Below are 27883 nucleotides of genomic sequence, written 5' to 3' on the forward strand. Positions count from 1 at the left end.
GAAATCTTGCCATTTGCAACAATATAGATGGACCTGGAGCTTATTATCCTAAGTAAAAAGAGACCAAGACAAACACTATATTGTTTCACTTATAGGTGGAATCTAAGAAACAAACCAAATAAAAATAGTCCTCTAAATTCAGTGAACTGATGCTTACCATTGGGGAGGTGGTTGTGGGGATGGGAAATTAGATTAATGGGATGAAGACTTCCAGTTACAAAACAAGTAAGTTGGAGAGATGCAAACTGCAGCATAGGAAATACAGTTAATAATATTGTAATAACACTGTATGATGACAAATGATGACTTACCATGGTGAGCACTAAGTAATGTACAGAATTTTCAGATCAGTACATCCGAAACTAATATAACACTGTAGATCAATTATTCTTTATAATAAATTTAAAATGAATTAATTAATACAATTGTTAAATGTGCCACATGATACTTGAAAAACCAGAATGAGTATAATTCTGCTAAAAATCTCTGATTATAATTGTCCAGATATAGTTGCAGAACATACGTACTTCAGTTACAAAGGGCCATATAGCTCTTATAATGGCATTCTTCAGGCATGCTACTATGACAACGTATCTGGATGGCTTGCTTTTTTTTATCCTGTAGGGCAAAAATTATCTCAATCAGTCAATGGCATTTATTTACTCATTCGATATGTATCAATGTTCTACTAATGCCAGACATTGGAAAAATTCTACAGAACAAAAGAGAAGTAGTCTCTGCTTTGGCAGGAATACTGACTGCTTACAAAGACAGCTATTAAACTAATATAGAAAATTGTGCTATACAGTTACAAATGATAGTAGGAAAATAACAGGGTACTGCGAGAGGAAATGATTTGGAAAAACTCATTAAATTGAGGTACAAGTCATTTTAGCATAGGTAATATGGAAATCTTACTGATGCTCAACATATGTGAAATTTTACCCAGAGTTATCTCAGGTCAAACACTAGATTAGCCATTATGCTGTGATCAGAATGCTTTTGTGTGTTTCCAATATTTCAGGATTTCTACCAAGATCCTTGGTTGCACAGTATCATCTAGATCAGCAATTTTCGACTTGCCCTCTATCCTAGCACTCATGATGGATGATGGTGATTACTAATATATTTGGATTTATTTCTACCAACTTTTGTGTGCTTCCTTCTTACTCTGCTTGTTCTTTGATTCTCTTTTCTAATTTCCTGTACACTCTTGTATTGATCGAAATTTCTTTATTAGTTTTTTCCCCTCTACTGGTTTAGAAGTTATGTTTTATATCATTTTTGTGGCTAACTTTAAATTGTGAACATGTATTTGTGACTTAACCAACCTGAAATCAGTATCTGTAATGCCAAAGAGTACAAGCAGTTTAGCTACCTGTAACTTTCATCACCACTGCCAAACACCCACATGTACATATATATACAACCACACACAATATGTATATTCACAGTAGGTATATTTTTTGCATTGCACCTATACCTTCTCTGTCATTCAAGGCAGTTTATCAAATGAAAGTTAGAATGTATCAGACCATCCTAGATTCTACTGCCATTTGTAAAATTAAAAAAAAAAAAAAACTTAGTAAACCATTCCAAGTATGTATTCCTTAACCTTATAACTGGTGACACCTCAAATAATTAGTCATAACTCACCACAAGTGTTTAATTGCTATTGGGTTAGGTTAATTGTATTAAAAACACAACCCATCTCGATGATACAGACTGCATGAGTTTAGATTCTCTCGCAAAAGTGTTGCGACCAAAGATCTTCTTTCACTCATAGATTCAGGCCAGAACAACCTAGTTCTGCAACAACCACACCATATGGCCAATGCCAAAAAGATGGCTGCTCTGCTGCATTCTGGAAATTTAGTCTTTATCACCAGGAGAGAATGAAGCAGGGCTGTAAACTGGAGGGTATTTCAGTGACATTGATCAAAGTTAACATGTATAACTCCCATTGCATTCAAGATGTCTATGTTTTATTAGATATATTAGAAAATGAAAAATAAATAAATAAACAAACAAACAAATAAAGTCCTATTAGATTCAGTAGGCAAAAATACATGTAGAAAACTAGGTCAAATAGGTAAAAATACATGTGGAAATGTCTCCTGGCTTCATGTAATTTTAACCCAATTCCTTAGAAGGTGATTTAGTGACACATATGTACTAATCAAACTATTCAGGGAGTCTATTTACAGGCATTTTATTTACATATTCGATTAAGCATAAGAAAAGATTCAAATATGTGTATGTTCTAATGCGGGCTCTACCACTTATGACCTGTATGACCTTCAAGTAGTGATAACCTTGCAAGTTTTAGTTTTTATATCTCTAATCACATCTATGTTTCACATGATCATGTCTATGAAAAATGAAGTAGAGAAAAGTGGTGTAAAGTGTGTGTGTGTGTGTGTGTGTGTGTGTGTGTGTGTGTTGAAAAATCTGGTGTGATACCTAGCAAAGGTCAGACAAACAATAAATGAAACATTTTTGCATAAAAGACATTGCACAGGGGATGCCTGGGTAGCTCAGTGGGTTAAGTGTTCCACTCTCAATTTTGGCTCAGGTCATGATCTCAGGGTTCAGGAGACTGAGCTCCCATCAGGCTCTGTGATGACTGTGTACAGCCTACTTGGGATTCTCTCTCCCTCTCTCTGCCCCACCCTCACTTGCAATGTCTCTCGCTCTCTCTCTCTCTCTCTCCAAATAAATACACGTTTAAAAAATGAAAATAAAACCAAAATCCATTACATAGGATCATAATCTATCCTGACTGAGCTATAACATTTAAACACTGTCACTGAGACATACTCTTGGAGCAATTACAGTACACATACAATTCAGAACAACTTTCCGATAGACACTAATCAAATACGTAAATCCTGTTACATAACTTAGGAAGACATTTTAAAAACTGAATTATTCAGACAATAGCTAAAGCACGGTATCTGAAAAAAATTATCAACATCATATTTGCCATATGAAACTTTCATGTGCATCCTCACATACCCTTAGATGTCACCCATAGTATAAATGTTGACTTAGCTCATCTAAGTCATCATGGAAGTATGGAAAAGCTCCAACTAATTAAAGGATATATGAGGTAAATAAAAGACATAGATCCTATATTACCATTTTATTTCAAAATTACTTATAAGTATCACCAGCTATAGAAGTTTGAAACAGAATAAACATGTCAAACATTAGATATAAGTTGATGCTATTATGTAAGAAAGCAGAATATATCTGGAAACTATATAATGGTGGGGATATAGGAGAGAAAAAAATGGATTTTCTTACTAAATTGAAGATGGAGATGATAGGGAAATAAATTGATCTAGGAGGCTCAGTGAAATTTTGTGAAATACACTTTGCCCATATGCCATAGCATGTTTACAAACCACCAAGGAAAAAAAATCATCTTCTGACTGCTCCTTTACTCTTTTCCTGAGAATGAACGTGGAGACTAAGTGTCTTGTCCAGACTCACTTTAGGGAAATATTTTATATCCACTTTTACAGACATAATTAAAAAGATGTAGAAATGGGACACCTGGGTGGCTCAGTCAGTTGAGTGTCTGACTCTTAATTTCAGCTCGGGTCATGGGATCTAGCTCCATTTGGGCTCTATGCTGAACGTGGAGCCTGCTTAAGATTCTCTCTCGCCCCCACCCCCTCTCAAATTAAGAAGAAAAAAAATAAGGGGTAGAAGCATACAAGATTAACTTTTTACTTTGAAATGGTGTGTACGTTTCCCCTAAATGGAAATACCTGCAGAGTTTAGCGAGACTTGGTTCTGAGTACTGCTTTAAAATCTCTCATTATCCTAAGAGAAGTAAAGAAGACATTCATTTTCAAACAGAGACTCTACTTGGTTACTTAAAACCTAAGAAGACAACGAAAAAGATGAAAATTTAAAGAACCTCGTGGGGCTGGCAAACTTAACCACTAGTTCAGCCATATTGTATGGATTGAGAAGAAAGAAAACCTGTCAGTTGACAGGAAACAGGATGTTCCTTTGCCCTCCCAGAGTATCTACATGCAGAATTGGTAAGCACTGACCCAGAAGCTCAGCACTGCCTGGGTGTTCCTCCAGTTCTTTCAAATCACTAATGTCAGTCCCCTCAAATCATCTAGTTCCTGGATGAAAGCTAACAGTGAAGACATCAACAGTAGAACCTATTTTATCCTTACTGATATGTTTATATTTCCTTTTCATTCCTGAAAACTAATTTCATACTGTAACATTTAATCACAAATTACATGAAGATAAAGTAAAACAAAAATGCATTCTATTTTATTGTAATATGTGTGTTTCATTTTATTCAAATCCAACAGGACTTGTTTTTGTTTTGTGGTAAGTGAAGCAGACAAAAACATTTCCAGGGAAATATAACAAGGGATTATTTGTCATCTCATGTAATAAAATGATTTCCAAACCACAATAAGGAAAACAATATGATTTAGAAATAAATATCATGTGACAAAAAATGTTAAGTAATGTTTCAAAATAGACTTGGGTATATGTACATATACATGCATACTCAGGTACGTGTACTCAGTATACTTCAGTGAGTACTACAAATCAGTAGAAACTTTATCGATTATGGAAGGAAAAGTAAGGGACATTCTCATTTCACATAACACATTATTTCCAAATCAACAGGAGGTATCAATGAACAAAAGAGGCAAATAAACAAACAAAAACACAAAAGACAGGGATAATATATAAATAATAGCCCTATGAACTTAAGGTTTTGATGAGTTTAATAGTACAATCATTGAGCTTCACAAAATAAAATTTATTGATAAACCTGAGAAAAGGAATTTGTATAATATGGGACTATGTGCTACACATTTGTCTACCTGGCTAACAGTTTTAATATGTAAAGAGTTTATAAAAATTAATTAATAAGAAAAAAAATGATTTGATAACATCAGAAATCATCCCAGCTATGTATTTCATTTCTATAAAATAGGGGATTATAGGAGTATTCTATTGTTTATAGGGGTCTTATGAGGATCAAGCAAATCAATAAAAGTAAAACCCTCAGAATGGTGCTTGGTGTTCACTAAATGTTAGGAAAAAAATACCTTGTCAATAGATTCACAGAGAAAACCCACAAAAGTACAAGAGATGTTAAGTGAAACTGTTTAGCCATACTACTAAAAAATACAGAAAGAAAATAAAAAGAAATTTAAATTCCAATAATATAAAATGACTTTACCATAAAAGTTATGTTTTGAAATAAAGATGTGTAGTGCAACCAAGGCACTATGCAACAGATACTCTCAGCCAGTTTTACCGAACACATGAATTAAACACCATTTTTCTGAAAAGCAGTTTGGTAGTATCTATCAAGCATATTTTAAAAAAAATATGTATTACCCTAAGGAAACGGTCATTTTAAAAAAATGCAGGCAAGATATATACCTAAGGTCTATCATATTTGCATTTATTTACAATAAGAAATTATGTGGATGCTTAATAAGAGGGAAATTGTTGCATCCAAGGAGATGATGATTTATATAACAGTATGCTTTTGTTAATATCATATTTACTTCAAGACATGTGGAAGTATAATTACTTTCATTTATATACATTTCTCCATTCATTCAACTATTTATTATGCTAACGGAGTATATATTACATAGCAAAAAAATATGTATCATACTAAATACATAAATACTAAAATAGTAAATATTAAAGGAAGGCGCTATAGAAAGTTAACAGACCTTATTCTTAATATATAAGGAATATGTAAAATTTTAATTTCCTCCTTTTTTAAATTTTCTACTTTCAATAGTAAGAAGGCATAACTTCTAAAACTCTTTCTTTTTAACCTTTCCAACTAGCAACATATTAATATATGTAGCTATTAAAAGCCAAAGTTAAAGCCTAGAGATATCGGAGTCAGACTATTGCTCTGTGCATTGTTTATAAGATCAGCTCCTCAATTTGTAAATCAATAAGTGTAAGCTGAGTTGTTTTGAGCTTTTCCTTGGGCTTTGCTATTGCACTGGAGTATAACTAGGATTGTTTAAAAACATTGATTTAAGACCCTGAGTTTTAAGAGTAAACAAAAAATCAGTCTTACAGATTTATTTTAGCTTGCCACCTCACATTCCGAACTGGAACTATACCAATCTGAGAGAAAAAAAACATACAGATTTGTCTTTTAAAGATCAGATGTCACCCCCCCCCCAAATAATTAGTATTTGGTAATTCTTACTGCAAATAAGAATCCTCTCATTCCTACCTCATGTTAATGAAGACAAATAGAATGGATTCAGATCATCATAGAGGCCCAGTATATCCTAGTATGTCAACAGACAGGCAAACTCCAGGAACAGACTGGGTTTAGTTCAGAAAGAGACACAAGGCAAAGGAAAATTTAATGTGACACATGCCACTATTATTCAGCAAAAAAATAGTCAGGAGCTGTCTCATAGAGAATAACAGAAGGTTGTAGGTTCAAAAGAGGTATTTAGTCAAAATAAATGGCACCGTAAAGTTACCAAGCAGCACTCTTAAGAGATGTTTGGTCCAAGTTCAAATGATTTTGAGCTCATTTTAAATGTGGGACAGCTTGAGGTTGGCCCAGTATGTTACAGAAAAGGAGTGGGTGAAGAAAGGTGATTAAGCCCTCTGCCATTTATCATAGGAACTTTAAGAGTGAGCAGGTGCTTCCCATGATAGTTTAGAAAAGAAATCTAAATGGCTCCTATAGGAAGTTCATAGCCACTGAAAGGTGGGCAGGGGGAGAAGAGCTCAGAGAAGCAGAAAATGTAAATAAAAGACCCGATGTCTAAGGGGCAGAGGTGTCATTGAAGACTTTTTTATAAAAGGGAATGGCATGTTCCGGTTTGCATTTTATAAAGATTAGCTCAACTGGTATGTTGAAAATGGATTGGTCAATATGGGAGGCAGAGGGGACAGGGGAGGAGTGGTCAGGGGATGATTGCCTACCCTAAGGTTGGAAGAGAGCAATCAGAAAGAAGTGGACAGATGGGGGTGAGTTTCATGAAGTCACAAAAGCCACCTCTGGTGGCTGATTGAACTTGGAAGATGTGACAAATAAAGAGAAGAACCAAGCTGGAATGTTGTTTTTCTTGGATATTTGGGGATGTGGTCACTCACTGAGAATGAAACATCAAGTGTGAGACAGGCTGGTCACATGTAGACAAGAGGAAAATGACAGTTTCAATACGGGAAAGGTGTATTGAAAGCCGTACGAGATAGCCAATAGATGGTTAGATATAAACGTATGGACCTCAACAGAGAGGTCTGGCCCAAGAGCAAGTTCTGCAATGGATATGAAGGGGATCATCTAAGAAGAAAAAAAACTCTGATGTAAAGAAAGAGGGGCTTAAGAAGGAAAAGTCACAGAGAGCGGAAAGAGACAAGAAAATGGCAGTGCCATTGAGGTTAAAGAAATATTTTAAGTATTAATGAAAAAGAGTATCGAAGAAATACAATCATCTTTAATCCACAATTATCTATATATTATTGTAACAATAAGGGAGAAGGAAGTTTCCATTACTTTCCATCACTAACTTTTGGAAGCTTTCATTTCGTCTGAGCAATATGTTTAGTGATAATATATTAATTTAAGACAATCATATGTTTGTTTGCTTTTCAAATGGGTGGAGGTTGAGGTGGGGAGGGAAGGACTGTTTTAAACCAGATATACCAAAGGATCACTTAGGAGGTGATTTCTGAAGAACTCTACCAGATGCACAGTCTAATGAATATTTCCCCCAGGAAACCCTGATGGGTCTACAGCCCCTCTGTGTGTACATCTGGCTTCATTTGCAGCCTCTTGGTCCCAACTCCAGCGTGACTGTTAACTTTAGCAATGCTGCCCATAGAGCTGATGCCTATTAAGGCCAGCCAATTACATTACTCGATTAATTGTATGAGAATATTTAACCAAGCAGAGCCTATTTATAGATTGTACTTCCTAAATAAAAGTGTCTGTCCAAAATGGCAAATTTGTTTCCAGATAATCCTTAGAGATGGCGGTTAGCATATGACCCCCTGATATTATTTTTTTTAGGATTCACATCCTGCGTTTTCTAAATCCTTTCGAAGTCTCAAAGCAGGAAACAATAAATTCTTTGCCAAGTATTTCTTTAGCAGAATCAGCAAATCCACCTCCTCCAAATGGCAGAAGGATGCAGATCCTGGTCATGTTTTTATTATCCTGCTCTAATGAACCGAGTCCAAATTTCTAAAATGTGTGTTCTCTGTTTTAGGCTGGAGTCCCTGAGATTTGTAATCCTAAACTGGAGCCAGAGACTGTTTTCCTATCAGCAAAACAGAGGAAACCATATTTGCAAATTCTTCAAGATCTCCCAAGCCAATCTGTTACAAAAATGAAAACTATTATTATGACAAGATTTAGCCCATAATTTATTTGTTGTGCCACAGTAATCTCCTTATTTATTCTGATTGAAGGCAATCACAAGTCTGTTCAACACTCAGAGTAAGTGGAAGTAAGCCAAATCCAGTCTAAACACTGAGAGCAGAAAACACTCGCACCAGGATTATTTCAGGGTAAATGCCTGAGTGTGCAAGGTGGCCCGGAAGTAGACCTTGAGAGTGAAGACAAATTTGATTCTTATATTAGAGTCCAGAAATTGAGATTTCATCGTACCCCAAAGAAAGGTGTTTAGCTTCATCCAATGTAATGAGCAGAATCCAGCTATCAGTGTCAAAGAATGGCCTGGATCATAAAAATGCCTAAGAGACAGGAAAGTTTTTCATATTTTGCATACCTCTCTCCCATTTACTCCCACTCCTTCCCTCAAACAAGAGACCCCGCTCAGCTATGGATGAAGCTCTTCAATGGCTGTAAAGCTGGTAGTTTTTCTAATGGCAGGCTACCTAAATCAGTCTAAAATTCATATTCATGTATTTTTTTGGACTTTTTCCTTGTTCAATCCAAAGTTTATTGAATTCAACTCCTCAAACATTGTGCTCTCTTTAAGGTTATTTTAGGATAACCTCTTGCGGACCTATGTACACATCCGGAGACCAAAATAACTTTAATGGATGAAGGCTATTGAAAAACTGACCTGTTAAACCATTTCAGCTAATTATGTCTTGGTGTGAGACAACTGTTATTATTAGTTGGGTTTGGGGCAACGAAGGAACGAACACACCCCTTTTCTAACCACATCCTCACCAATGGCAATTTCTCTTTTTAGAATTCCTAAAGATATTTGATCTTTCTTTAAAAATATTGTTCTTTAATATGAAAAGTTCTCCCTGTGCAAGAAATATAACTCTCAGAAATTAGTCCTGGGTTACTGCCATTACTTACTAAAGCAATGAAGAGACATAGCCAGGGAAAGTCCCTTGAATGTGTAGTGTGTCAGATAATGGAGCTATCTTGGTGGGGAGAACATTTTAAAAAGTATCTTTGCACTGCTTTACCATTTGATGAGCCTGTTTGGGAGTCACACATGGACCTCCCCATAAATGCTAAAAAGGCATTTCTCTACATAAAATTATGATTGATTCTACCCTTCACAGTCAGGAGCCAAGAGAGAAGAGCAATGGATTTCAATAGCTAGAAAGTCCCCACCACAAAGACCTATATAATAAGTTTTATGTAAAGATATAAAGGATATATCTCGAGAAGATCACAATTCTTCTCTGAAACCTAAATTTCTCTTCCTTACAGATTAAACGGTTTCATTAAAATAGCTCTGTACATAATGCTCGCACTTTAACTCTCTCAATTCCCAACTGCAACGTACGTTTTCCAACTAAGGTCATTCTTGTTTATCAACCAGCACAGCTATGTTAATGATTACACCATTTAACCTAAGACCATTCTTTGTCTAGTACCAATGCTTGGAAGAACCTTATGACATCTCTGCATTTCAGATCAAGCTTACTCCTGAGGCTCTGACAGCTAGAGTTTGACTGTAAATTCTTCATCTGAGCACAGATAACAGAGGCTCCAGGCATTTTTCTCTGGCATTCTTTGTATCCTATGGGTCACCATTACTTGAATTTGCCTTCCTTTTGACTTCCTAAGGTGGTTGCCCTGAGCACAATCCTTGACCCCTGTCTTCCTTAATCCAAGTGACTGAACTTCTGCAGGACTCTTCCCATTGCCACTATACTCATTGGGGAAAGATCTGCCAATTCACTCCTAATGTCACTCGTTATCTGGGGGCACAAACATCATAAAGAACACGATTCTCATAAGTTTACAATGTTCATGGCTGGTTAAGAGCAGCACTAATTAAAGAAATCTAAAGCTGGGTTCAATGGAACCAGATCTAAAATGAAAAAAAATAAATAAATAAATAAGTAAGTAAGTAAGTAAGTAAGTAAGTAAATAAATAAATAAATAAATAAATAAAACAGATTCCCTAGAGATCTAGAGAATGAAGAAAGGTTTCTCAAGGTCAAGATAAAAGAAACATCAAGAAATGTGATAGGATAGTAGAAATAAAAACTACATCAAGACAGTTAAACCTGCACCAAGATTCTCAGTTGTCTGAACTCATGATTTTATAGCTCTGTTAGGGATAAAGAGAAAAAAATAATGATCGATGTATTTATTTTCAGTCTTTCCTCTCTCAATCACCTTCTTTGCTTATAGAGCCAAGTGTATTCATGAAATTCCACCGTTGAATGAAAATCGATAGCTGTTTTAAGTTTTTCAAAAATTGGTCCTTAATCCGCCATATGAAGCCCTTTTCCTACAAGGTAGTGACCTTGTTAAGTAAATTTTGGGCTTTCCATGCCCAAAATGGTCTCATTTTGTGACCATTCATAATTTCAGTCTATTATTACTAAGACTCAGTTCTGTGCATCTTAATGTTATAATCTTGCTTTTAAGTAAACAATATTTTTTTTGAAAATAAAACTTTCCCATATCTCTTTCTTTCTCCACCAACCTTCCTCCATCCCATCCACTCCCAAGTAAAGAGTGGGCAGGTCCTCAAGGGCCTAAAAAAGAGAGAGAGAAAGGAAAGGTTTTCTTCCACCTGGTGTTGAGGTTGGGAGCAATAGGGGAGAAAGAGCTTCCCTGTGTGATGTACCAGGACTGTTTTGAACACCCTCTCTGCTCTTGGCTGCTTTTTTAGGAGGGATTTTCTTTCTGTGACAGATATATAGATGACATCTCACATCATCCTGATATAGGCTGTGTTTGTGTGTTCTTAAAAGAGCACCCCACCCCCGCCCGTACACACCACACATGTGAAATCTGGCTTGGGTTTGACCTTCTTCCACATCCATACTTAACCTCTGCCACTGGTAGGACAGCCTTCTGGGATCCCACAGCAGCATTAGGATCCTGGGGTACACGGATAATAAATAGAATAGGGTGAGGACCCTTTAGATGGTTCATGTGAACCAATTTAAAAACCATCTATTTTCTCTGTAAATGGGTAGAGGTAATGACACATCAAAATTAGATGTTTAGAAGCTGGAAGACACATGTGTTCATTAGTCTATTTTTGGGTGTCTACTGATTGCTGTTTTAATGCTGCCAATTGTTTCTTCTTACTGAAGATAGAGAATTAAATTCCCATTTGTTGGGCCTCTATATCTTGTTCATAGAATAAGAAAAGCAAACAAAACCATTCTATGGACCCTGTGCTTGTGTGTAGAAAAACACCGAGCCCATTTTACAACACAGAGGCAGAGAAGATGAGCAGCTGAAGTGCTTTACCCAAAAAGACTCAGGAAAGTGGAAATTTGGCAAAGTGGAAATTTCTGGTAGGAGGTAGGAAAATGATGAGAATCCAGAAACCTGAGGTTTGGCACTCTCACTAGATGCCAAGAATACTGTAGGAGAAGGACAAAGGTACCGTGTATGCTTTCTCTGGAGAGCCTGAAAAATCCTGCAGGAGGGAACAAGATAGTACCCCAAAACTTCCACAGCCATGTTTGTCTGATAAATGACCTATGCTGGTTGTTTATTAAGGGGGAAAATATTGGCACAAGGCTAGCAGATTGGAAACAAATATCAACAACAACAGTTCAAGATAATCACTTTCCCTTGATCAGCATCTACATTGGAGTGCAAACCACCAAAACACACACACGCGCACGCACACACACACAACACAGAAAATTTTGCAATGGTCATTTCATTGATGTAGAAGCAGAGCCACAGTTATTTTCATTTTATAATCACACAGAGTTGCTAATAAAACCAAGCATGGTTGAACTATCATGTGGTACCATTAGATTAAGTTATCTCTAAAACAATACTGATAATTACACTGTATGTAGTGAGCCCTTGTGATCAAAAAAGATTCCAAAATCCATTATGAAAAAGTCTACAAGTATATTTTTCATTACCTGATCAGCTATGGTTTCAAAATAGTATTTTACTATATACCTTTACAACCAAATAATAAACTGACAAAGGCAGTATCACATTGGAAGACAGTACGAAATATAATCTTAATTGTTTTGAATACATCTCTAGTTTGTATATTCAGATAAGAAAGCATCATAAAAATTTTTGTGCAAGGCTTTTTAAACATAAGGTCTTAGTGCCTGTATATTCTTATTTTGCCTTTTTTTTTTTTTTTTTTTTTTTTGGCTTGTGATGATCTTTAATGCAGTGGAGAAAACTCTCCTCTTGATTCCAGCTGGAGAAGCTGGTATCATTATGGAAACTTGATTTCCTATTATTATTGGAATGGTAAGTGCAAATATTGAGGGAATGTTCAATTTTGTTTTGAGACAAACCTCCCTCCCAGCCCTCTGCCATCAGCTTCAATAAAAATGCTGTTTGAATGAAATGCTTAAGACATGCTATCTATTTCTGAAATTAGCACAAAGGGCGTATTGCAGGATTCATTTAAATCATCTGTTTCACTGCCACAGGAAAAAAGAGAACTCGGTATTATGGCTTTTCTTAAATATGGAAAGTCTACGGATAAGATTGTCAGGCTTTGCTATGTGAAGCCCCACTATCAAACCCGGATAACTCTATATGCAAATGACATGCTTATATGGGATCTTCATCTCTGATCTAATATTTTCATTTTAAAATGAGCTAGCTAGAGGTTCTCTGAATTCATTTTTCCTATCTCTTTATTCTCATTCAAATTATTATGTTAACATTGTTCTATTTATTAGAACACCTTCAGCTAAGGATATTAAAAGGCTTTGACAAGCATGAATTAAATCTCCCTTAAAAAACCAGTTGGCATAAAGCTGAGATAGAACGACAGGTGGGTCAGACAAAGAAAAAACAATGTCGAGGTTAAATACCCCTGCTCAAGGTCAATCAGAAAGGAAATAGTCAGTGTCTACCCGATATCCAAGAGGTTAACTCTTTGGAAATGAAGGACCCAAATGGTCAAGTGACACTATTCAGACAAATTCCTTGCAAGGCTAAACTTTGAAGCAGAACAAATAGTCTTACAGAAAAGAGTTTCTGACAAAGGCAATTTCGCAAGTACATAAAATTGACTCTCTCTTAAGTACAGTTAATGAATGGGCCTCATAAGTGTGTATTTTTAGGATACTTGTTGGCACTGATCACAGAAGGCTGAGAGTCCTGAGAGCGAACAGTACGATCTCTCCAGTCTTGGTATATAAGAAATTAGGAAAAAGCTAGAGCAGTCTAAGTTTGCCAAATCCATGGACCTGTCATGTTTCTTGTTATAGTGTGCCAGGTATGTCTCTGACAACAACAACAACAACAACAACAACAAAAGGAGTACATGAAAGCACAATATAGTACACCTCTACAATTTCCTTTGACTAAACATAAAAACTTGTATAATTCAAAGTCACATCAATGCATCCAGGGAGATTCACACATTTGCATTAAGGACTTCCTGTTAAAAATGGAAAGTACATTGCAGCATCATTTATGGATCCCGAAGTGAGAAAGTTTCACTGACTTGAATATTTTTAAATAGACATTAGATATATGAATAATAGAAGAAAAAGTTCATCATGATCTAGAGGCAGCTATGTTCCACAGGAAAATTCCAGCCACCAAAGTGCAAAGACAAAATGACTGGCATTTCTTGCCACACTAAATATTGACAATATGCCCTTAGAGCCTACTCAAAATTGTTTGTTGGGATGTCAAATAGAGGGCATACTGACCTTTAGAAGTAGGGCTTCAATGGACAAGAAGGCCGGATGGGGCAAGTGTCAAACATCAGAATGACTTTAACTTAAGAACAAACTAGCCTTGACCCCAACAAAACCCAGAGTCTAGCCAGAGGCCCATTACAAATATATAATATAAAGATAAATAAATAAATACTATAATTATTTTATGTGTGCCTTTAAGTTTCAGCAGAATGTCTATCCAGAGATAAATAGTTAATAAGTTATGGTTTACTGACATTTGGAATACTCTGAAATATTTAAAAACATTAGACATATCGAAGCTCATGGACAAGATCTATTTTATATTGTAAACCGTAGAACATCATTATGCCACGTTCTAATTTACTGAAGGAAACACCTATGCTAAATACAAGTGTATGCTTCTATGAGAAATTAAAATTTACAGATAAAGATTCAAGTGTAAACATTACTTGCCACTATAGAGAAAAATAGGATTGAGAAGCCAAGGGAGAGTTTCAGGTTTTATTTTCCTCCATATTCAAAGTTTTCAGAATGAGCCTTCCCACAACGTGCCACCCTGGCATATGGACCACTCTGAACTAAAGTCAAGTGAGGTCCAAAGGACTCAGGGAGAGCTTGTATGCCCCCTTAACTACCTGAAAGAATTGAGACAGAGGCCCTGGTCCAGGAAGAGAATGGCTACCAAAGATATCTATAACGAGTATGGACTATGTATGGGGGACGGTGTCTGGGACAAAGCTCAGCTCAGTGGAGCCTGGAGACAAAATTCTTCCCTGTGTCCTATTCTCTGTGCATGGCATGGCCAACATTTGTTTACCGTATAATTGTTCTTCCTATCTTCCTTTAAGTTGTATCCCTCCCCTTTGTAGTCTCAGGCATCTACCCCTTTCTCCTTAGCTCAGGATGGCATGTAAGCCTCAGTGCCTGATGGCCTGTGGGATCTCAGATTCTTAGAGGGTTCCAGGACATGCATAATTAAGTTTGTTGTCCTCTTGTTAATCTGTCTTATACCACTTTACCAGGTGAGGGATCTAGAAGGGTAGAGGAAAAATTCTTCCTCCCTAACAGTATATATTCTTTTAATGCTTAGAAATTGAGCATCTATTTGATCAATTTTTATGATTTTATTTGATCAATTTTTATATGATTTAAAAGCCAGCATAGCATCATGGTTAAGACTAGAGGCTCTGGAGTCATATTTCCAGTGCTCAAATCCATGTTATATCTAGCTGTATAACCTTGGATAATGTATTTTTGTGCCTGTTTATCCACAATCAAAGGTCGATAATAATGGCTCAACCTCATAGAGTTATGAGAATTAAACAATTTAGAGTAAGTTCTTTGTTTAGACCCATCCCCAATAGGTAAAAAGATGGTAAATATATTGGCTGTTTTTATTATATTAGGTGATTCTGATAATGACAGTGATAGCAAAGAAAGCATCTGAGAAGAATCTTGTAGGTATAAAGTCAGAAACAAAATTCAAGAGGCGATTTAAGCCATGGCAACATTTAATTTTAAAAGATAGTAAGGCATGGAGCCTGGGTGGATCAGTCAGTTAAGGGTCTGGCTCTTGATTTCGGCCCAGGTCATGATCTCACAATCATGGGATTGAGCCCCACATTGGACTCTGTGGTGAGAGCACAGAGCCTGGTTAGAAGTCTCTCTCTTCCTCTCTCTCTTCCCTTCCTCCCATCAAAATAAAGAAAGAAAGATGTTTAAAAAATGATAGTAAAGCAATCAGTTTGGTACTCTGAGAAACAAAGTGAATTTTATGAACTTATATAATCAGAATGTCATTAAAGTATTTAAGAAACAAATAGGACCTATAGCACTTTCAGGGTCCAAGATAGCAGCATAGGAAGACCCTGCACTCACTTCCTTCCTGAGACACACAAAATATCCACTACAAATAAAGGAATTCCTCTTGAAAAACCAGCTGACTCAACAGCTTCTGCACAACAAAGGATGGAGAGACCACAGAGACAGGGGTAGGAGACATGGAGCCAAGGGAATGATTGGAACCCCCACCCCCTACCTGCAGTAGGGAGCCACTGCCATCATTGAGGTGCCCACATACAGATTCACCTGCCTTTGGGCACGGCAGAACAGTTTAAAGGCAACTAGAGTTAAGGTAAGGAAATCTACTCAGTAACCCTAGAGCAGCTGCCAAATAACAACAGAACTGCAGAAACTTTCCAGAATCAAAGGTGCTGTCAAGCACACTATTTACATCTGCCCTCCACCTTGACAGCACAGACAGGAGCAGGATCCAGGAGGTTCTACCTGGCCTGCTAGGGCTAGACTTAACAGATACAGACAGAATATTAAATCCAAGAACAGTCAAATACACCTTCTCTCAGATTCAAATGGAACATTCTCCAGGATAGATCACATGTTGGGACACAAAACAATTCTCAATAACTCTAAGAAGACTTAAATTGTATCAAGCATCTTTCCTATGATATGAAACTAGTATTAATTACAAAAAGCAAACTGGACAAAACAGAAATACATGTAGGCTAAGCAACATGCTACTAAAACAACAAATGTGTTAACACAGAAATGAAAGAGAAAAATCATACAATACCTTCAGACAAATCAAAGGGGAAATAACATCCGATCACAATCTTTGGGATGCCACAAAAGCAGTTCTATACAGGCCTCACTCAAGAATCAAGAAAAACCTCAAACAATCTAACCCCACAACTAAGGAAACTAGAAAAAGATGAAGAAACAAAGTATAAAATTAGTAGGAAGAAGATAAGATCAGAGCAGAAATGAATGAAATAAAGATTTTAAAAAGTAGTAAATATCAATGAAAATAAGAGCTGGTTCTCTGAAAAGATAAACAAAATTTTAAAACTTTTAGCCAGACTCATCAAGAAAAAGACAATCTTTAAGAGAAGACCTAAAGGATCTAGGACAGAGAAGAGGGCAGTGTTTCAGAAGGAATCACAGGCCCAGTGACAGCTGAAGAAGTTTGGAGAAACATTTTCCAGGGATCAGAATGCCATGAACTGAAAGGTCTAGGAGACTTTACCCAACTTGCAAGCTAACAAGTAATGTTGCCCTAATTTCATGGACACTGAAAGGAAACACAAGATTCCTGGGTCAGAGACACAAGATGGTTTACTTGTCACTGAAACAGCAGTAGCCAGAGAATCAGCCTTTGCACTAGTTCCTCAAGCCCTATTTCCAACAGAATGAAAAAAAGAGGAACACCTTCAAAAGCACTGGGGTTAAAGGGGGAATGTGATACTACTCCAAAATAAGCCTCTTCAGCACTTATTACTGTCGACTTCTTTTGAGTATAGTTGACACACAATGTTAGTTTCAGGTGTGCAATTAGTGATTCAGCATCTCTATACCTTATAGTATTTAAGTTGGTTATTTTTGAGAGACAGCAGACATAGGTGCAACTCTCAAAACTGAGTAGAAGTTACCCTTTTGTATTGACATTTTTAAGGGAAATTTCCATTGGTAAGGGTGTCTCCCTCTCTGTACCAGGAAGGATGCCTCTTAATCTCTAGGGATTCTCATCAGTGGAGAAGGCAATGACTTAAATTTGCCTAGCACCCTTACCCTGTACTGTGGTTTTCCTGGTAATCTCCCTTAACTGGCCTTCCCTTCATCCCCCAACACTTTGTCTATAGCTGGAGATGGTATTTAAGGTGGTGGCTTGGACTATTTCAGGGAATTACTTGGTTTTCCTGGGTATTTCCCATGTGTACAAGAGGTATACATGTTATTAAACTGTTGCATTTCTCCTGTAATTTGCTTTTAATAACAGGGAGGGTCTCAGCCAAGGACCTAGAAGGGTTGAAGGATTATTACTTTTCCTCCTCCACAGGGTATATCACAGGAGAAGATCCCTGACCTTATAAATTCATACTTTTTAACATTTTATTTATTTTAAAGCGGGGGAAGGTGGGGGGAGAGAGAGAGAGAGAGAGAGAGAGAGGGCGAGCGAGCGAGCACGAGTGGAGGAAGGGCGGAGAGAGAGAATCCCAAACAGGCTTCATGCTCAGCGTGAACCTGATGTGGGGCTTGATCTCAAGACCATGTGATCATGACCTGAGCTAAAATCAGGAGTCGGACACTCAACCAACTGAGCTACCCAGGCACTCCTAGAATGCATACTTTTTATAATGGACAGTTACCTGTATAATCTTTGCCCCAGAGGAAGATATTATTTTTATTATAGTCAATAGAAAACAAATGGCCCTTTGCTCTCGAGTTAGAAACTATCTTCTACAACTGCACCTTACATAAACGTATCTAAAAAGATATTAGAGAACAAAGGCAGGCAGTGTCTCCACTCATAAGACATGCACAAACTCAAAACACCCATGGAGATTTTTCTCCATACACAAGTATCAACTCCTGAGACAGCTACCCTTGAGGTCTTTTATATCCATAAGAAAGACAATGACATGGAATGGGCGGGTAGTCAATCCTGGACTATCAGGAGCTGAGGATAGAAGCCATTAGCAAGGGGCACCTGGGTGGCGCAATCGGTTAAGCGTCCGACTTCAGCCAGGTCACGATCTCGCGGTCCGTGAGTTCGAGCCCCGCGTCAGGCTCTGGGCTGATGGCTCGGAGCCTGGAGCCTGTTTCCGATTCTGTGTCTCCCTCTCTCTCTGCCCCTCTCCCATTCATGCTCTGTCTCTCTCTGTCCCAAAAATAAATAAACGTTGAAAAAAAAATTAAAAAAAAAAAGAAGCCATTAGCAAAAGGGAAGGCACAATCTTGTTCATAGGAGTTTCAGCCTACCAGACACAGCAAAGGAGAATTACAACTTGCTGATGATCTCTGAGGACACCAGGAAATAGACAGCATTTAAATTGATACTGACTTGGGTGCCTAAGTGGCTCAGTCGGTTATGCCCCCAACTTCAGCTCAGGTCATGATCTCGCAGTTCCTGAGTTCCAGGCCCGGGTCAGGCTCTGGACTGCTTCATATTCTATGTTTCCCTCTCTCTCTGCCCCTCCCACCCCTGCCATTTGTGTTCTATCTCTTAGAAACAGTAAGTTAATAAACTTAAATTAAAAAAAAAATTGATAATGACTTAACCAATCAGATATGGGATTGAAGGTATTCAGTTGGAAGGAAATATAGAGTCGAACCTTGGAACTAAATCAAAGGTATGATTCAGCACACACGAAGAAAACAACTTATGTTGGTGAACATTTTAGTGTTCAGTTCTCAAAGTACTACCTCCTTGTTCCTCTCTCTGGTGATAGAGTAATTTGCAAATGCGCAGCAACGCTGTCTTCAACTGAGAGAAATGGTGGGCATTTCATAGGTGACAGAGGAGATATGCAAAGAACTGAATACAATCCGTACTCCAAAGACACCTAATATCTCCACTGGCTAACAGAAAAAGTCTTTAATAAAGTCTACCTGGAGTTTCAAACACAGACACAAGACCAACAAAGTTCAGGAATTTAAAAGCAACCTTTCATAACTAGGCAAAGTATCGATTCTCTTTATTACAGCTTTGATACTAGAACAAATTATTTATTTAAAATTTTTTTTAACATTTATTCATTTTTGAGAGAGACAGAGTGTGAGTGGGTGAGGGGCAGAGAGTGAGGGAGACACAGAATCTGAAGGTCTGAGCTGTCAGCACAGAGCCTGATATGGGGTTTGAACTCATGGAGTGCAAGATCATGACCTGAGCTGCAGTCAGATGCTTAACTGGCTGAGTCACCCCGGTGCCTTTGTACTAGGAGAATTTAATTGTGAATTTCCCTTAGCTTTCTGTCCCTTTCTCCTAACTATACAAATGCAATGGACTTTCATGAATGAAGAGATCCCAGTCTAATACAACATGTCTTGCTGTGACATTTACAAACACACAGCTGTGGTAACAGATAAATCTGGCTCAGTGTTTATTTTCTAAGTGTGTGAAAGGAAATGGAATGTTCCTATTTAATAAAGCTCATATAGCTCTATAAATGTAAACAGTACAATGAAACTGTCCCTGAGAGAGAAAAAAAAAAAAAAGTGATCGTATCACCTGAAGTGTCCCTTATATAATCTAACGTTATGTCGTGTGAGTGTCTCACACAACATGATCTATAGCTGCTTAGAATCACGTAACACTGAATTGCATTTTCTTTAATTCATATATTTGGAAAATGTGAAAGGACTCCAAATATATGCATCACGTTCAAAACTTCTATTAAAAATTCAGATGAAGAATAAAACGATGGGGTTGTTATCAACATAGTCCTAGAAAGACTTGATTATTACAGACGCCTTTGAAAATACAGCTTTAGAGATTTTCAGTGATAAACCACCTCTGAAATACTTTTAAAATCTCCTGAGGATTACACTCAACAGCCAACTAGTCCTTCCATTACACTTTTCATTCTTTCTACACCCCATTTCCATCTTTTCCAATTACACTGTTTCCATGGCAAACACAGCTATCTTGACTTAGAAAATGATAAATATAAAGCGAGGAACACATTCATGAGAGGAACGGGGGACACCAGTGAACAACAGCAACACGAAAAAAACACGATCTTTTTGAAAAGTTTGTTTTTAGAATGCAAGTAAAATTCCTCTCTAGGCTCACCTTAACACCACAAGCACTAACGTGCCTAGCTGTTCTCAGCACAGAATGTGAGGACGGGGCAATTTGGCATGGGTCCTTAGACATTTTTGACTGTTACGATTTGAAGGAGAGGTTCCTACTGGCGTCGAGTGGGTAGAGTCTTGGGAAGTTGCTAAACATCCCACAATGCTCAGGACAGCCCCCAAACAAAGAATCATCCAGCCCAGAACACCAACAATGCTGAGGTGGTGAAGACCAACCTTAGATTAACATATCGCCCCAACAGCATTCCAAACTTTTTATTCTCTAGGTCTTTCCCTTGAGCAGATTTGTGATTCCCGTGATAGACCTTTTCTTCTAAAGCACCTCTTGCTTATGATTCAACTAATTTATGTCAACTATTCTAACTCCTACAGCCTGTTCTTATAGTCACAAGCTGGATTTCTTGACTTATTATCACCAGTTTATGACAGCGCAAAAGCACTGACCGGCTCTCTACTTCCTAACCATACAACCAGCCTTTGTGGCCTATAGCCCTCCGCCTGGTTCTTTCTGGAATATTCTTTGAAAAACAACAAAATCCCAGGCATGGCATCTGTGGCTGCCCATTCTCTGAACCTTAATAGGCCCTTTAGGCTCCTAAGTCGCTATTGAAAATCTCTCAGCCTGTTAGCTAAACCACTAGTCAAAACTGGTGATATATCTATGGGGGGCAGGGGTCAAGCCACCCTCATCACAAAGTATGCCTCAAGAACTGATATCATCAAGAATCTAACATTGAGGCCTTCATGTCCAAGGAGTTCAACCAACATTTATTTTGGCAAGAAAGACAACAATTAACCGCTTGGATTTTTCCCAAACTGTTTTTGTTTCTTAGTTTGTTTTTGTTTCTGTTTTTTTAATTCCTGGATCTGTCTGCATGCTTACACTGGATTGTTAACAGCTGATGTAGAGGTGATGGCATGAACGCTTGGATGTGCTGAGTGAGCAAATTGCTTTAGGATTTACAGGTTTGTTCCCTAAGCTGTTGGGAATGCTCTCTGCTAAGCTTCCTTCAATGCCCAAGCTCTCCCTGGGACATGAAGAGAGTCACCTTGGCAAAGGTTATCCTAAGCATCCAGCATACAATGACGGAGCAAGGGTACAAGGGCCAGACCCCAAATGTGGACACGTCAGATGGGCAATCCAAGCATCAAACCCCTCCCGGGGTACGCTGAGGTTTTGGTATTACTTCCTGCTAGCTCAACTTCTTGCTCTGCATAATCCAGTTTTCTACCCCCACAGGGACATTCCCTCATAAACTTTCTGCAAATGAATCTGTACTTCAGAGTCTCTGGGAAGTGACCTGAAGCCTCAAATCTGTTAGATCACCTTGTTCTTATAATGTACAAGAAAAAGAAAAAACATTTTCTACAAGAATACCTATTATATATAAAAATAGGTAGTGCTCACGACAGGGAAGATGAAATTGGGAGTTAGACCTTCATTGTTCAATAAAATGCGTTCAACCCAGATGAGGGCTCTCTTTTCCTTCTACATGCTAAGGATTTTAATAGAAGGCTATATTTATTTCACATCCTAACACAGATTCAGTGTACTGATTATTTGTTGAGTACAAACGGGGAAGGGTCTAATTTTACTAACAGTTCTTTCTTCTTCTTCTTTTTTTTTTCTTTTTGACAGAGCGTGGATTGATGGGCCACCAAGCTAATTTATAGGTCCTGCTGTGTAAGATAGTTCTCTGATTATCAGGCTGCCTTTGGTGGAAAACTGAAATCACTGTGTGTTCAGTAAGTTACTGCATCTTGACACACCAGGTATAAGGGTCAGCCTGCAAAACGGTGGCTTTTCAGAAGAAAACACAGTCAACAAGGAGTTTAAAGGAACTTGGGCACTGTTAAGCCATCTCTTGATAGATTACCTGAAATGGCCCACGTTCAATATTAGAGCTGGGCTGCAATGACAGTAGAATATGGGATAAATCAATTCATTTGGCAGTGCCATAAACAAATCAATACAAAAAAGGAAGAACAATTGGGCTTTTAAGAAAGTTTCAGAGGTAAAATAACCTCAATATTCTGAGGGCTCCAACATTAGGGATAGAATTAGCCCATTTTAAATAATGGAGGGCCTCCCCCCTCCACACACAGTGCCCTTCCCTTATCATTTCTTAATTTGACGCTTACTAGGAATTAGCATAAAACCCCAAACACTATTCTTCAAACTGTTACTTGCACAAATGTGTAAATCACAAGGGATGGGGAGCGGGCAAGGGGAGAAGAGCACTGTTCAGTTTTCAATGCCTTTATTATGAGACTTACAAGCTGCTGGTTAATTCCAAACGAAGAAAATAGAATTAAGGGTAATCTGAACTCCTACTGTCTTCAGTGTTTGCATAAATCCACCCTGCACAGTACCAGGCACTTATGAGGTGCTCCATAAATGTGCATTAAGGGAAAGAATCTACTAGGTCCGCAACCATAATTCAAAGAATGAATAACACTTACCATCCAGCATAAAGCCAACTCCCTTTTGCTGACGGATCCACCAGCCAGGGAAGGTATATCACAAAACATGAGCCCGTCTAGCTATTTCAGCGGCCTTGCTCCAGCTCCGCTGGAAAGGGTGAAAAGGTGGGAGAGGGGGTGGGGACAGGAAAGCAGGGGCAGCTGACACTAATTCTCCCCATTCTTTCACCACCTCTGGGAAAACAGGTGAAATTAGAGAAGTCACCTGCTGATGCAGGTTTCAACTGTGTCCTTTACAAAGGGCTCTGACCATCACTCTGCGTGCCTGCCTACTCTTGAAACTCAATCGGCCCTTTGATGGGTTCCCGAGACCCTGTCACAGGTGCCTGTCATTATCAATACCCTTCCCCTCTGATTTCACTGTCTTTGCACATACGCCGTTATTGGCCTTACATTCCTGCCTTCTCCTCTATCAAAGGAGGGTAATTGTGTTTGAGACATTCTCCCCAAAAGTCATGCATCCCCCTCGGGAACTCTTTACACCACATCTACACAGATTGTTCTCTCACAGAAACATGGTGTTACCATCCCCACATTCTTTCCAAGGACGTAATTAAACTCTTTGCTTTAATGACCATGGAAGGAAAGAAAGATGCTCCAAGGTATCACTGCTGGCTTTATTTCTAACAAGTTATCCTAGTTGTGAGGGACATACGTGTTTACCTATGTTTGCAAAGCTTTTCCTGTCTACGCTACCGGGTCCAGAAATACCTGTTGTATAACGGAGGTGCTGTTACTGCGCACAACTGTTCAATTCCATTCTCCTTAGACCAAAATCACTGACTTTTCATCTGCAAATATGCCCTCTTTCCTCAGCCTTTGACTATGTCAAAATTTACTTTCAGGGTTAAGGAATTTGGCCAACATTCCCTTTATGAAAAATGTCTCTTTTTCTCATTTGCTCCTTTTTAGTCTTTCAGGTTTGTATGCTCGGCCCTCCTGCCGTATCATATGTGGGATATCAGACACAGAAATTCAGACCATGTTAATGCATTAGAGCTAAGTCCTCAACACCTTGCACGAAAATACTTATCTCCACAAACACCTGTGCTCTATTTTAGTTTAGTGTATTATTAAAGTCCAAAGCTAGCAAATGAACATAATTGTGTGAAAAAAAACTTGCAGGAGAAAAAGTCTCACTTTTGATCTCTACTTGCGTTACTTAGATAAACACCCCACCCCTACACCCATTCTCCCAAACCATGTATTTATTCACTTTTCTTTTGGATCAGGCCAACCCAGTGAAGTATCCTGACATTTGATTGCAGAACTAATGCATGAGGTTTTGTGGTCTGCAACCTTAAATTATTTCCAGACTTTGTGAGTTACTGTTATTTCCAAATGCACATTAAGGGCAAACAGAGTTTTCCAGAGCAAGCATTACTTGTCCAAGCATGATTCTTCAAGTTTTTTGTGTGTACCTCATATAAAATGCCTATTTTGAAAGAGTTTTGAGGTCAAACTTTAAGATAGAATACATGAACGGGAACTATCACATTTATTACTATAAACAAGTAAAAAATTAATAACAAACTGTGAGACACTGAATTCTGGGTAGAAACAGAGATAACCCAAACTATGGATCAAGTTTGATTCTCATAGTAGGATGATGCATTGTTCCAGTTTTCCTGGGATCGTTCCTATTTTAAAGCTGAAAATCCCACATCCTGGGAACCCGTCAGTTCTAGGAAAACCTCAGTCCTAGACCACTGATCACTTTATTTCGAGATGAGCTTACAGACACCACCAACAATTTATAGCATGGGTTCTTAACCACCTATCGTGAGCGCAACAGAAGAAAATCGTCAATATGGACAAAACAGACAAACAATTTGAGACCTAGTGTAATAAAATACGTTGTATAGTTCTGATGGGGTTCAGGGCAGGCTGCCCCAGAATGTGCCACTTTGGTATGTGCATTAACTGAGCTGAAGTCAGTCTAACAGACTCAAGAAAGGAGAGCTTTCTACCTCCCCCTTACCTGCCTAAAAGAATTGGGATAGGGTCCCGTACCGGGAAGACAGCTGTTACCAGAGATAAATTTTTGTATCAGAAACACTTATCTGCATGCATGGCAAACATGTGTTTGCCAAACATTTGCTCTTTCCATTTTGTGGTGAACTGTCTTCCTTCACTCTGAAGTCCCAAACCCTGAGCACCTTCTTAGCTCAAGATGGCATAGACACCTCAACTTCCTGTCTTTGGGTCTTGTATCTTTGGGATTCCCATACAAATGAAGTTAAATTGTGTTACTCCTGTTAATGTGTCTAATGCCAATTTAATTGTTAGATCAGTCAAAGACGCTAGAAGATAAGAAAGAAAAGAATTTTCTCCCCTGCAGTGTGGTTATTCAGAAATACTTATAGAATCCAAGATAGCAGCCCTCTAGTTGGAAATCATTGATGTTGTAACATATGCTTATAAGTGGATACTGTTTAATCAGTATAAATATACAGAGAGAAGGAGAGACAGAGAGCAAGTGAGCCAACAAGAGAGCATGCCAGGAAAAAGGCAAAAAGAAAGAATTTAAAAATTCACAAATTGAAGCAGTTATAGCTCTAAACAGTTACGTGAACACAAAGTGAATTTGCCATTTGGGACAGCTCTGAGACTAACCCTGATTTTAAATTAGGAACAGTCAGCATTTAGTTTCAAAAATGAGACCTGTGTAACATGCAGGCTAAATGAAAAATTTTAATCCTAAATTCAATCTTGGAAATGAAATGCCTTAAACATTTCTGAATATAATGCAACTATAGCCTATTAGCTAAGGTCTGCTCAACAATTTCCAGAATGGAATTCTCTTTGAAGAAAGGATGTGACATGTTTATGGTGCCAAGTGAAGAAGGAAAATGTACCACCCCTCCACATACCTCTTTAGCATATTGATTATTTTAAGCTGGTTATTTTTAAGAAACAGCAGACACAGGTGAAGCTCTGAAAACTCAGTAGGAGTTACGTTTCCAGGGGTGCCTGGGTGGCTCAGTCAGTTAAGGACCCGTCTTCAGCTCAGGTCATTATCTCATGGTTCGTGGGTTCAAGCCTGGCACCAGGCTTCCTGCCATCAGCACTGAGCCCGCTTCTGATCCTCTGTCCTCCTCTCTCTGCCCCTCCCCCACTTGCTTGCCTGCTCTCTCTCTCTCAAAAATAAACAAACATTAAAAAAGAAAAGTTACTTGCCTTAGAGACACTGACATTGATAAGGAAAATCTCTATTTGTAAGGGAGTCTCCCTCTCTGTACCAGGCAGAGAAGGATGTCTCCAAATCTCTAGAAACTCATCACTGGGATACATTTGGACTAAAATTGGCATAACAACCTTACCTTGGTTTCCTGCGGTTTTCTGATAATCTTCTATAAGTGGCCTTCTTCCCTGCCTCCCTCGCCCCCCAACATCTTTTCTTTTTTAACTATAGATGTTTTTTAAGTTGGTGGCTCAGACCATTTCTGAGAGTCTTCCTGGGTATCTCCCAAGTATAAAGGAATTATACATATTAAACTTCTGTTTTTTCTCCTGTTAATCTGCTTTTCATTACAGGGAGGTCTCAGCCAAAAACCTAGGTCATGAGCTAGACACCAAGACCTGACCTTTACTATCCACCTGTGTGTACTCACTGATCTTTGTCCCCTATTTTTCCTTAATCTCTTCTTTTCAGCTTCTCTCTTACCTCAGGCAAATGGAAAGCAAAACCTCCCATCTAGCAATAACGGCTGCTCCACAAGACCTCCGGCCGGCTGAGACCGCCCAAATCAGTTTGAACAAAAGCCCAACTCATGCCTGTGCAGAAGAACCATGGAGTAACCTTTAGAATGATGGACAGCTACCTTTACCTCATTATAATACTAGAATCTCCACCCAAGGAGGAGCACAAGGCTCATTTACATAACATACTATGTGTGTGTAGGCATGTTTCCATAAGGCACATACAGGACTTTATGCCCGCCTCTATATACGAAGAAAAGGATCTTCTGAAATAGTCATGCTAACCCTAATAAAAGGAACCATCCACCTTGCTTGGGAGTCACGCTTTGGAGTTATTCCTGTGATCTCCTTATTTGCTGCAAATAAATGTGACTTTGTGAACAACTCTACCTAGTGTAGTCTCTCACTGGAACTCACCAAGGAGCAAACTCATGTTAGGTCAGTTATACCAAAAACGGTAGAGGAAAAATAAGTTTTCCTCCTTCACATAAGCACAGAGTGGGGTGTTAAGGATATGCCCCCAAAGAGCCTGTAACTGGAAGTGATGGAATATGTTTCAGTTTCAATAGGATTTGAAAGAAGGTTATGCCCCATATTTAATAAGCATTTTGGGTGAATGTCTATGGAAAGTTACTCATGAGCTACTTCAAACTAACATAGATATCAATTAATGAAGAACTATTCTAGCTACTTAACATTGCCCATCAACCCTTCTAATGTTTCCCTAGTTTGCGCTCCTATGTCTGAGTATTTTACATATTTCTCAATTTTGTCAAACTTCCTACCAATCCCCGCCATTACAGAATAATTTTGCTGTGTTTTTCACAGGCAGTGCAGATGCATTCTGTAACTTTTCAACCACTCAGTTAACAAAGCTTTCTACATACACACCCTTGCTCATTCTCTCTTGTGACAATAAAGTCTACTTATTTCTAAGACACACTGCTCAGCAATATTTGGGAGAGTTGTCACCTCC

At 38.2% G+C, this 27883-nt stretch overlaps 1 long non-coding RNA gene across 3 annotated transcripts in view; it reads left to right on the forward strand.

The window, feature by feature from the left end:
• LOC128314962 (uncharacterized) overlaps window positions 1-27196 on the forward strand; it is a 37313-nt gene extending 10117 nt beyond the window's left edge. For 2 of the 3 annotated variants that reach the window (XR_008297321.1, XR_008297320.1), the window contains exon 3: window positions 26861-27196. This is a non-coding gene — a long non-coding RNA (uncharacterized LOC128314962). Of the gene's footprint in view, window positions 1-1024; window positions 1120-26860 lie in introns of those variants that run through there. The other variant, XR_008297322.1, reaches the window with a different exon arrangement.
• The last annotated feature ends 687 nt before the right edge of the window (window positions 27197-27883 follow it).

The sequence above is a fragment of the Acinonyx jubatus genome, chromosome A1, assembly GCF_027475565.1.
Source record: "Acinonyx jubatus isolate Ajub_Pintada_27869175 chromosome A1, VMU_Ajub_asm_v1.0, whole genome shotgun sequence".
In the NCBI taxonomy this organism is placed as follows: domain Eukaryota; kingdom Metazoa; phylum Chordata; class Mammalia; order Carnivora; family Felidae; genus Acinonyx; species Acinonyx jubatus.